Genomic DNA, 11,353 nt, shown 5'->3' with positions numbered 1-11,353 from the left:
GACACTGTTCCTTTAAGCAGCCGCCGCCGATGCCGTTACACCTGGGAAGGTGAGCGGGAAGCAAGGGACACCATTCACCTACCTGTCGTTTAGGACTGGGCCACAGCTGCACCGGGGAAGAGTCCTAATGGACAACATTAGCCCTACAACTCTAGATCTGACCCTGGCAAAACATACTCAAGGCTTCATGTAGCCCTATCCCTACAGATGCCATTCGACACACACAGCACCCCTTACAGTCCAGGAAGCTGCCAAAAGAGGACCGAGTTTGTGTGTCTGCAGGTGCACCATGCAGCTTACCTTGGGGGCTGAGCAAAGCAGCTTTCTGGACTGTCTTCAGATCCATAACCCAGCCTCAAGGCACTTGCAGCCAGTCGTGTCACATTAAAACAAATTCATGAAAAGAGTTTTAAAATACCTATTTCAACAGCAAACAACGAGCGAGGAACGTTGTCCTCCCACAACTTCAGGAGGGGCCACTCCCAGGGCTAGAAATAATTCATTTACGGGATTTTTCAGACTGCCACTCCCTGGCCAGGGCCAGTGAGAATCAGGGCCAGGCAGATGCAAAAGGCTGTGTAAATCAGGGAAGGTGTTTCCTCTTTCTTTTGGCTGATGTGCTCCAACCCACCACACCACTGTCGGAAGGCCTCAGTTGCAGCCACGTTGCTGAAGCTCACTGGGTCTGAATCCATGAAGGGTCGGGACAAAACGTTTCCTGGGAATCTCACAGAAAAGGTCTTGCAGACTGGTTGCTTTCATGGACTTATTTCTAAGGCGGTGGTCATCTCTGAGCGTAAGAGAGATTATGGGCTCTGATTCTGAATTATTTATGTTGCATATCAAAATGCGTGGCTGCAAGAACGCAGCGTCTTCCGGGCTGAGCGTAAGAGTACACAAGCGAAAGCAGGGTCGTATTAACCCATGGCCGGGCTCCTAGGCTTTCAAGTATTTCGGCCCCTCCTCTGGCACTTCAGTCTTTCACCCCACTACAGCTGACTGCATGACCCTACTACAGTAAGTACTAGACCACAGTACATAGCCATATATCCATTTCGAGGGTCTCCTGAAGAATTCTATTCAAAATTCTTAAAATATTTTTATTGCGTGAGCAGAACTCTTCAGGAAAGCATGAAAGCTCATACCCTACCACAAATTTTGTTAGTCTTATAAGTGCTACTGGATTCTTGCTCTTTCCTACTGCTACAGACAGACTAACACGGCTACCCATCTTGATCTAAAATATTTAACATCATCTACCGGTTTGGTGTAGTAGAATGAACACCACCATGTTTTAAGCTACCAGAAAGCAGGTCTCCATTCACGTAAGAAAAACCCGTTTCTGAAGAACTGTTTGGCCAAGCAATTCATTGCCTGAGAGCTCTGTGGAATTTCCAGACAGAAAGGATGTTGCAAAGGCTAATCTAAGGTCAATTAACTGGTTGGAAGAAATGTTCTAAAAGTCCGTTGGAATTTTTATTCTGTCCCTTGGTGCTGGTATTGAGAGGTTCTCTGCTTCTGAACACAGAGGTCCCCTTTAATCACCTTGACCAGTAGCCACTGATGGGCCACTCCAGAAATCTGTCTAATCCCCATTTAAAGCTGTCTATGCCTGTGGCCATAAATCCCACATCTGGCAGTTAATCCCACATCTTAATCACTTGTCGAGTAAAGAAGTTTTTCCTTTTGTCTGCCTTGACTCTACTGTCCATCAACTTCACTGGATAACCTCAAGTTCTAATATTTTGGCAGGAGAAAAGGGTCTGTCCTCCATCCCTCTCCCCTATGCACAATTTTATGAACCTCTACCATGTCCCCCCCGCCTTAGCTGTCTCTTTTCTAAAAAGAAAAGTCCCAGACTTTTCAGCCCCTCCTCATAGGAAAGGTGCTTCAACCTCTTTGTCTCGGTTGCCCTCTATGGCACACGTCCTTTGGCAGCCCATTCTATAACTGAAAAGGCCCAAAAACTCTCCCAGTAGGGATGGACATGGTACGGAGAGGTAGGGTCGCCAATCTCCAGGAGGAGCCTGGAATTCTTCTGGGAGTATAAGTGATTTATTTATTTATTTATTTGATTTATAGTCTGCTCTTCCTGTGAGCAGGCTCAGAGCAAATAAAGTAATTTATACACACACACAATAAAACATACAATGAAACAATAATATTATCATATAAATATGGTATGTTGATCCCAGTCCACTAAGGGCTTTAAAGGTTAGAACCAGGGCTTTTTTTCAGGGGGAACGTGGTGGGATGGAGTTCCGTCACCACTTGAAAATACTCAACAATACTGCTTGAAAATAATATTATTTCAAAGAAACCCATGTGTTTCTTCCTCATTTCCCTCTTGAGAGTTCCGCCACCTCTTTTCCCAGAAAAAAACCCTGGTTAGAACCAAAATCTTAAACTTGATCTGGAACTCCACTGGAAGCCAGTGCAGCTGGCGCAAGACAGGTGTAATATGTGACCGGTCAAAACATGCACCGCTTGTGTTCTGGACCAATTGTAATTTCCAGAGCCAGCCGAAGGGTAGCCCAGCATAGAGCGAGTTACAGTAATCCAGCCCAGAAGTGACCATTGCATGGATGGATCCCTGCCGCTCGATCACAGGCCGACTAGACTATGACATTGTAACCTAGGGCATTTCAAGCAGGAATGAACCTATTTTAAAAAGTTTAGGCAGCTTACTTTACTTTGCAGTTGATCACTTTGTGGGGGGGGGCGTGGAATGACAGGAAGCAGCTTTGGACTCAAAAGCTCTGATTGTGGAACTCCTGAGGGTGCCTCACTGGCCACTGTGGGATACAGATCCTGGTCGCTAGCAATGATCTTCCCCTACAGAAAGCAGGCAGGTACCTTATCACTCTCAGAGTTACTTGTTGATTTGGAGAAGTGTGGCTTTTTTTTAAATAAAAGAAACAGGAAATCAGACAAGGGGGAGGGAGAGAGAAAATAGCATTCTCCCCCCCACCACCCCAGTTTTACCACAAGCCTCTCGGGGAAGGAAAACTCACCAGCAGTGCTGGGAAACTGTTGGCCAGAGAAACCACGAAGAGGGGGGAAACCCAACATCTTGAGAAACAACACAGGTTTCGGAGGGTTTTGCCCCGAGCATTAGGTGAGATAAACAAAGCAGAACGGCTGCCGCAGGGCCCTTGAGGATGGGGCCATGTGTATTATCAGTCATACAGTTTCAACACCCTGCAAATTTCAGCCATTTTTTTAAAAATTAAAAAAAGGAAAACATGTTTCTAGTCCTCCAGGCCGATCCTCTAAACAATGCAGTGTGAGTAGATGGCAGCGACTGCACTCTCAAGCTGAGCAGGTGCACAGATATGGGAATTTTAGTTCATGTAGCTTATCAGTGGGGGCATGGGAGGAAAGCTAGTCGTTCATGAAGGATGGGTCTATCAATAATTATTAGCCATGTCAACAAAATGGAGCCTCCAAGTTCTGAGGCAGTGTACCTCTGGATACTAGACACTGAAGACAGGTAACAGAGAGACATATTCCTGCTTGTATGTTTCTCAGAAGCATTGTATCGGTCACTGATGGAAGCAGGAGGGACCTTTGGTCTTATCTGTCAGGAAAATGGTTACATTCTTACAGCCTTAAGGCTTTTTGTGCTGTTGTTGGCTTCCTAGCATTCTCTGTGTGTGTGGTGCTCTTGAGTCAGAGTGGACTTATGGCGACCCCTGATGGGGCTTTCATGGCAAAAAACTATCAGAGGTGGTTTGCCATTGCCTGCCTGCCTCTTTGCTGGAGGTCTCCCATCCAGTTACTAACCAAGGCCGACCCTGCTTAGCTTCTGAGATCTGATGCAATCAGGCTCACCTGGTGTATCCAGGTGAGGGCCCCAGCATTCTACAGTTGTTTAATTTTGCATTGTGCTAAATCAAACCGTCTGGTTTGTAGACAACCCTTTTGATTTAAATTCTATTTAAACCTAGTTTACAGCAGAACAGCTCTGGTTTTGGGGAGGGGCATCGTATGCAAAAGCATGTTGTTCGTTTTATGTAGGGAAATATTTCACTTCTGCCTTTCTGTTTGCAGATAGCTAATCTCCAATTATTTTTAAAAAACTAATATAACAAGCAACCAAACAAAAAAAAAAAACCACAATAAAGCAGTAGAATCTCTTAAGAGCAGGATGGCAAAGCTAGCTAGGAGCATTGTGAATCAAAGCCCACTTGGGGTAAAGAGACATGGAAATAACAACACTTTGACCTGATGTGTAGAGGTGAGCAGATGTAAGGAGTGCAAGGAGAAGACTACAGACCAGTTCAGCACATATCACATTTACAGAGGACAGATCATCACTTGGAAACTCACCCAACATCTCAGGCCTGCTGCTTTGGCAGGTTCCGTTCACACCTTCAGCAGGGAATTGCCAAGAATCAGGAAGGCATTGGTGCAGATGTATGTGTGAAACATCCCCATTAGCATCTTGTACTGTGAGACAGTGGAAGAGTTCCCCCTTTTTAAAAAAATCCCCCACCCACATAAAACGCCTTCTGGGACCAGTAATTTAACTGCAGGGAGTCAACTGCTATGGGGAACAACTTGATGTGGCCTCGATGTGGCGCCTGATTCATGCGCACCTGCCCCAGAGGGTCTGTGGCATCACCTTGATTCAGCATTTCAATACCTCGGTGGGTCAAAGGTGCCACCTAGTGGTGACTGAAGGTAAAATGAGAAAATATTACTTTTTAAAAACACCAGCATGTAGTGCAAAAATTGTAGACAGCCACATCGGTTCTTAGAAAAATTTCAAAACATATCAAATGGCTTCGTTTTAGGACCAAATTATCACAAGACCAAATTTTGAATTCTTCAGAACTTTCCACCAGGATGGGTATTCAGTACAATAAGGGGAGGGGGCAGGGAGAGAAGAAAAAAAATAGATGACTAAAGGCATATCAGAAAAATCTCCTGTCTGCACCTTGCATCTTCTGGCATTTCAGAACAGCGTACAAGATGTGCCCCAGACTTAACTATGGCTGATTCCGCACACGTTGGATAATGCACTTTCAATGCACTTTATCAATCGTTTGAGGTGGATTTTTTGTTCTGCACACAAAAAAATTCGTTCCAAATGATCTATAAAGAGGATTGGAAGTGCATTATCCAACATGTGTGGAATCACTCTATGTTACCTTGTGTTGGGGGCAAATCAAATTTCCAAAGCAAAAAAGGACCTCAGGCCCTTTAATGACAGAAATACCAGCTATTGGTCCAGTGTTTTATATTCCAACAACAGTCTCGGATCTAGGGAAAGTTTGTGAGGAAGTGACAAAAATTAAGCTCCTTTTTATTATACAGGTCAGCCTGCATTAGGGGTTGCTTTCCTCTTTCCAATGAAGAGGGAGGAAATTGTCATTAAGCAACTAGTTAACGTTCAGGTATGTCTACACTAAAAATATAAACCAGTTTCAAACCTCTTTAACAGTGGTTCCTCTGGAGATGAGTCACGGACTGCACTTCCAGTGTTTAATTTCCCCCCTCCCCATTCCACCCATATATCCAACAGTGGTCTCAAGTCTATAAAGATTTTTGCCACAAGAAATCCGTAAATTTTCGAAGCTGCCTCTGGACCCAATTGGCACTCAGGCAGCAACTTGGGCACCCCTCCGGAATTCACTTCCAAAGAACCACGGGAACGGCAGTTCTCTGTAGGGCCTGAGGAATAACAAAACTCTTACCATATCATTCACAAAAATAACTCCTTGGTTTATTTGAGAGGTGCGTACGCAGAGAAGCCATGCCAGTTTAAAATCAGCTTCCTGCTAGTTTAAGCCCAATATAAACTGCTGTACCATTACTGATGAAGAAATCCGCCATTAGCAACCAACCAGACTACATTTCAGGATGGAGGTTTCCTAGTACAGGCACCAGTTGCAGGGCTGGTTCGCGCCATTTTGTCTCCCCACGCAAGGCATGCCCCTCCCTGCCTGGGCCTGTGTGGCTGGCAGCCATGCACAAACCCTAAGGGCTGGCACTGCGAGCTCAGGAGGGCTGCAAGCCCTGCTGTGTGTGACATGGCAATAAACAAAGAGGCTCCTCCAACAAACAGAAACCAATGCAAATGGAACAAACTGTACGTAGAGGAAAAATAATTAAGTGGTAATCAATGTCCAACTCAAACAATAAACCAACATACCAATCAAAATATATTAAATGCAATAGAAAATACATTACTTTTAATTTTTGTCCTAGAGCGGCTTGCCACGTGTGGATGTATGCTTTAATTATGTTTCGATTATGCTTCTTTGAAATGTTTAACATTGTATTTTCTATTGCATTTAATATATTTTGACTGTTATGTTGGTTTATTGTTTGAGTTATATATTCTTGTTGATTACCACTTAATTATTTTTCCTCTACATACGGTTTGTTCCGTTTGCATTGGTGCGTGACATGGCAACGGATCACCTGAATCTGAATATATTCTGCATCAAGATTGTCTACTAGCATTGTTTTGGGGAGGGCAATCTCTTCCCAATTTTTTAAAAAAGATAATGGCCATTGATCTCTACTATTCTTTTAAAACGTGTTTCTCTCTTTGTAACTTCAGCTTCTGTGGTTGTTTTATGTTATGCTCCACAGGTGGTACTCTGGCAGGACGACAGGAAAGTTTGGGAAGACATCGCCTGCCTCTGAGCATCTGCAGAGTGAGATGCAACAGAACTTCCCTTCCTCTCTTTGGATTTTTTCTTTGAATTGACTAGAACCAGACTCCCGATTCCTGAAAAGAGGAAAAGAAATCGGTTGTTGGATTTCAAGGAGAAGATCGGTAAAGAGGATTTAAGAGAATTTCTCTTAACTATGCTATTATTTACCTGGAGTTATTGACAGGCATATAAGTAACAGTGACTGTAACAAACTGCCAGACATTCATTTCCCACTGTTTGCACCGGAGTTCCTTTCTACACTCCTATACACACTCACTGCAAGCGGGTTTCTTATATAGAAGTACTTTCTTTGGCCTGTCCCGAACGCCCAGTTACTCCATTTCACACAGCGATTCCTGGCTTCTAACAGCAGTGGCCATAGAGTTTGGATTGCTATAGAAAGGAGATCATGTGCTGCAAAACAAGTTTATTTTTCAATAACCATAAAAAACGAGGCAACCTTTTCAGATTAACTAAACATACAAGAAGGCACGCTGAGGCAACCAGTGCTACAAATACAGTACTGTATTTTTCCAGCAAAATTATCTTTGGGTTGTTATTTTGTATTTGAAATATAGATCTAAAGTAGTGGAACAAAACATGCTACAACTCCACGAGCATGCATCTTTGTGCAGACCATATCTGATGTAAAGCCTGTTTGTAAAAATACTGATGAAACATGGAATTTAAAATGTTATTTTCCAATATATTCAAATAGAAATCAGTTACCCAAAGGCTGCTCACCCATGCTTTGAGTGGGATCTACTTGCAAGACATTTACGTTGATCCAGACATCTGCACGTATCTTCCACACATAGGAGGCACATCCACTTATTTCAAAGGAGGAACATGCAATGTGCAAGCAAAAGAATGTGCAAACACAAAGATGTTTCCAATATACGGAGAAAATTTCTGGGTAAAGGCGCTCAAACAAGGTTGCATGCTTCACTCCAAAAAGATGAATGCTTCCATCTCATATAACAAAACAGCATTGTAAAAACAACATTTCAATAGACCAACGACAAGGAGAAGGAGCCAGTTAACATTTAGTAGTGATGGTATAACAAGGATAAGGTGTGTGCAAACTTTTCATAAAGATAAAAACTTTTAAAGAAGTTTCAACACTGGAAATAGTAATTTTAAGATATCCAATGTCTTTTTTTTAAGTTAATCAATATGTTTTGAGGCAATACAATCAAAGATATGGGCGGAAAAGGAACCATAAAGGAACCACGCCACATGAAATTACTCTAATCCTATGCAAATCAGAAGAACTCCCTGAGAATATTAGGCAGTAACACTTCAAGTGTCCTTTGGAGAGCCAGTCTGGTGGCTATTTCCCTGGCTGATCCTTTCCCAAATTATTACAGTTTTGCAAGTTTCCCTCTGTGCCTTTTTAAACACCCAGTTTTGCCTTTCAAATAATCATTCCTGCCCCCAGTTCTTCACCCCAACAAAGCAAACCAAAGGAAACTTCAGATGGAAAGCCCTGCCTCTGTGGAGGCAAATAAACAGCCTGGAGACAGTTGGATGGGGAACTTCTGGGAGAAAGCCTCGACCTGAAGACAGTAGAGCTCTTTTCTCGATATAATTGAGATCGTAATTCCACCCCCAGCTGTCTGGAGTTGACCCTGGCAACAGTGGCACGACAGACAGCTAACCAACAGGGGAGGCTGGTGCATGGAGATGCCTCCCCAGCACTTCATCTGTTGAATTTCTGTTCAAGGTTGCCAGAAAGAAACCTTGAGAGCCTAAAGGAAGCATCAGTTTGGCTGAGGAGGGGGAGTGGCTCTTCATCTTCTCCAGATCGCTCCTTAAAGTCCTCTCCCCAAGCTAATTCATTTCACACACAGGTTGGCTAATGCGCTTTCAATGCACTTTAGCCATCATTTGCAAGCGGCGTTTCCTGTTTCACACAAGAAAATCCAGCAGCAAACAATCGCGAAAGCGCATTGCAAGCGCATTAGCCAACCTGTGCGGCTTAAGGGAGCCAACCCAGGCGGCTTCTGAGACGGGCAGGGGCAGTCCGTGGAACCTCAGAAGTCCAGGTAGGTGTAGGGCGTCTCCGGCGGCCAGTTCCAGCGGGGCATCGGCGGTACGTCGGGGGGCTGCTGGAAGGCGGCGGCGGCGGCGGGGCTCCAGAGGTGAGGGGCCGCCCCGCCGGCGGGCAGCAGAAACCGCGGGTAGGCGCCGTAGCCGCCGAGGGGCCCCACCGCGGGCGGGCCGGGGCGGCTGAGCGGGCCGGGCTGGGGCTGCCCCGCGGGCAGCAGGTAGGCGGCGGGCGGGCTGGGCTGCGGCGGGCAGGGCGAGTAGTAGGGCGGCTGCGGGCAGGGGGCGCCGGCCGAGGGCGGCTGCGGCGGGGGCCGGTTGCTGCGGCTGCGCTTGCGGCGGCGGTAGTTGCCCGGCTCGAAGGTGGCCCAGAAGGCCGGCTCCAGGCGCCAGTCGTTGCCCTTGCGCTCGGCGGCGCCGGCCCGGCGCGGCACCTTCTGGAAGCAGGCGTTGAGGCTCAGGTTGTGGCGCACGCTGTTCTGCCAGCCCTTCTGGCTCAGCTGGAAGTAGGGGAAGCGCTGCGCGATGGCGCGGTAGATGGCGCGGACCGGCAGGCGCCCCTCGGGGCTCTCCTGGAGGGCCATGGCGATGAGCGCCACGTACGAGTAGGGCGGCTTCTGGAGAGGCGCCGCCGCCTCCGCCTCGCCGGGCCTCGCCGCCCCCTGCATGCCTGGACGGGACCCGCCGGCCCTGGGGAAGCGGGAGGCGCCAGACCCTCGGCCGGAGGGGCCGGTCCGAGCCACTCAGGCCCTCCGACGGCCGGGCGCAATCGCCGCCTCTCCAAAGTGCGCGGCGGCCACTCTCCAAAGCGTCCCGCCCGGTGCTTCGCTTCGCGTCCAAGCCGGGTCGGAAAGCGCCTTTCGCCTGGCGCCTCTGCCCGCCCAAATCCAGCAAACGATGCCGGACGGAGATGCGCTCGATATAAAGGGGGAGAAGATCGATCCGAACCGAAACGGACCCCTGGACGTGACGAAACGGGGCGACGGCTCTTTGGCAACGCGCTGCAAAATCGAGGCCAGTCCGGCGGGGCTTGGCAGGAGCGGGGCAGAGCCGGGCGTCTCCGCGATCTCCGGGCGGCTCAGCTTCGGGGCCGGGGAGGTCCGCCGCTTTCCCGCTCCGCGCGCTCTGCTCCGGACCGGCGCTTCCCGCCTGCCTTCTTTATGCCCTCCGCCGGGGTCACGGGCGGGTCACCGAGCGATCCTGGAGAACCCAAATACGGCCTTAAGCCAAAACAACCGTCGAGGCAGCCGCTCAGCGCCCTGCCCTGCCCTGCCCGGGCCTCGGCAGCAGAGTTCCACCTGCGCCAAGGCGCAGCGCCTGCCCTTGCACAGGAACTAGCAGCCAAATACCTGGACCGAATAAGGGCAGACTGCAGGGGCTCCCTATGCCAGCACCTAGGGTTGCCAGCCTCCAGGTGGGACCTGGATCTCTCCCAGAATTACAGCTGGTCTCCAGGCCACAGAGATCAGTTCCCCTGGAGAAACTGGCTGCTTTGGGGGGTGGACTCTATGGAATTATACCTGGCCGAGGGCTTCACCTCAAAATCTCCAGGAATTTCCCAAGCCACAGCTGGCAACCCTGCCCTGCCCTGAGCTTCCGTTCCTCTTCAGAAGGGTCGGCCCTTCTAGAGGTTCTTCCTTCACCTCCTTTGAGACAAGACTAGGATGTGGGAGACCCGGGTTTGAATCCCCACTCCGCCACGAGCTCGCTGGGAGAACTTGGGCCAGTCACACTCTCCGCCTAACCTACCTCACAGGGTTGTGGTGAGGACGGAAGAGAGAATTCTGTATTTATGTACTTATATTATTTATAGTCTGCCTTTTTCACCAAGCCTCAAGGCAAATGACACATGGTAAGTCAATGTGATCAACACCTAGTGGCATTCAATACACAAGAGGGTATATCAATGCAAATTTCCAAAGCTTTAAAGCCAGCAGAGATCCAAGGCAGGGGTGAAGAAAGGATGAAACAGAGCCTAAGCGAGTCTAAGGCTGACACATTGAATAACATGGAAACTACCCCAGCGGCTGTTGTGTGCAAGCTGGCGACTGCAGAGGGCCCTGTTAAGACGAGCAAAGCAGCTGTGATGGATCAGAGAGAGAGGCAATCCTGTAGATAGATGGACCAAGGCCATAAATGACGTAAGCCACTTTTGGTCCCATTTGGGAAGAAAGGTGGGGTACAAGTGAATTGGAGGCCCTCAACAGCAGGGTCCTGAATACAGCAAAACATCTCCAAAATTAACCGTTTCCGCACACACATTAGTACATTCCTGAAAGCCAGGCCTTTTACCCAGCCTGTGGGGAGGAAGGAAACACTCACAAACCGGGCAGGGCACCAGGTACCATTGGCAGCTCTTCTTTTTGCTTTAGTTTTAGGTTGCTAAACGGGTGTGTGTTGCCTCATCTTTAAAAAATCCAGAGGAGTTAGCCGTGTTATGTAGTTACAAAACAGTGAAGAGTCCAGTAGTGCCTTTAAGACTAACCAACTTTATTGTAGCATAAGCTTTCGAGAACCACAGCTGTCTTTGTCAGATGTACCTGACAAAGAGAGCTTCGGTTCTCAAAAACTTATGTTACAATGAAGTTGGTTAGTCTTAAAGGTGCTACTGGACTCTTTGCGATGATTTAAAA

This window comes from Eublepharis macularius, chromosome 17 (genome assembly GCF_028583425.1).
Source record: "Eublepharis macularius isolate TG4126 chromosome 17, MPM_Emac_v1.0, whole genome shotgun sequence".
Lineage (NCBI taxonomy): Eukaryota > Metazoa > Chordata > Lepidosauria > Squamata > Eublepharidae > Eublepharis > Eublepharis macularius.
The sequence above is the reverse complement of the archived record's forward strand: the minus strand, read 5'-3'. Positions refer to the sequence as shown.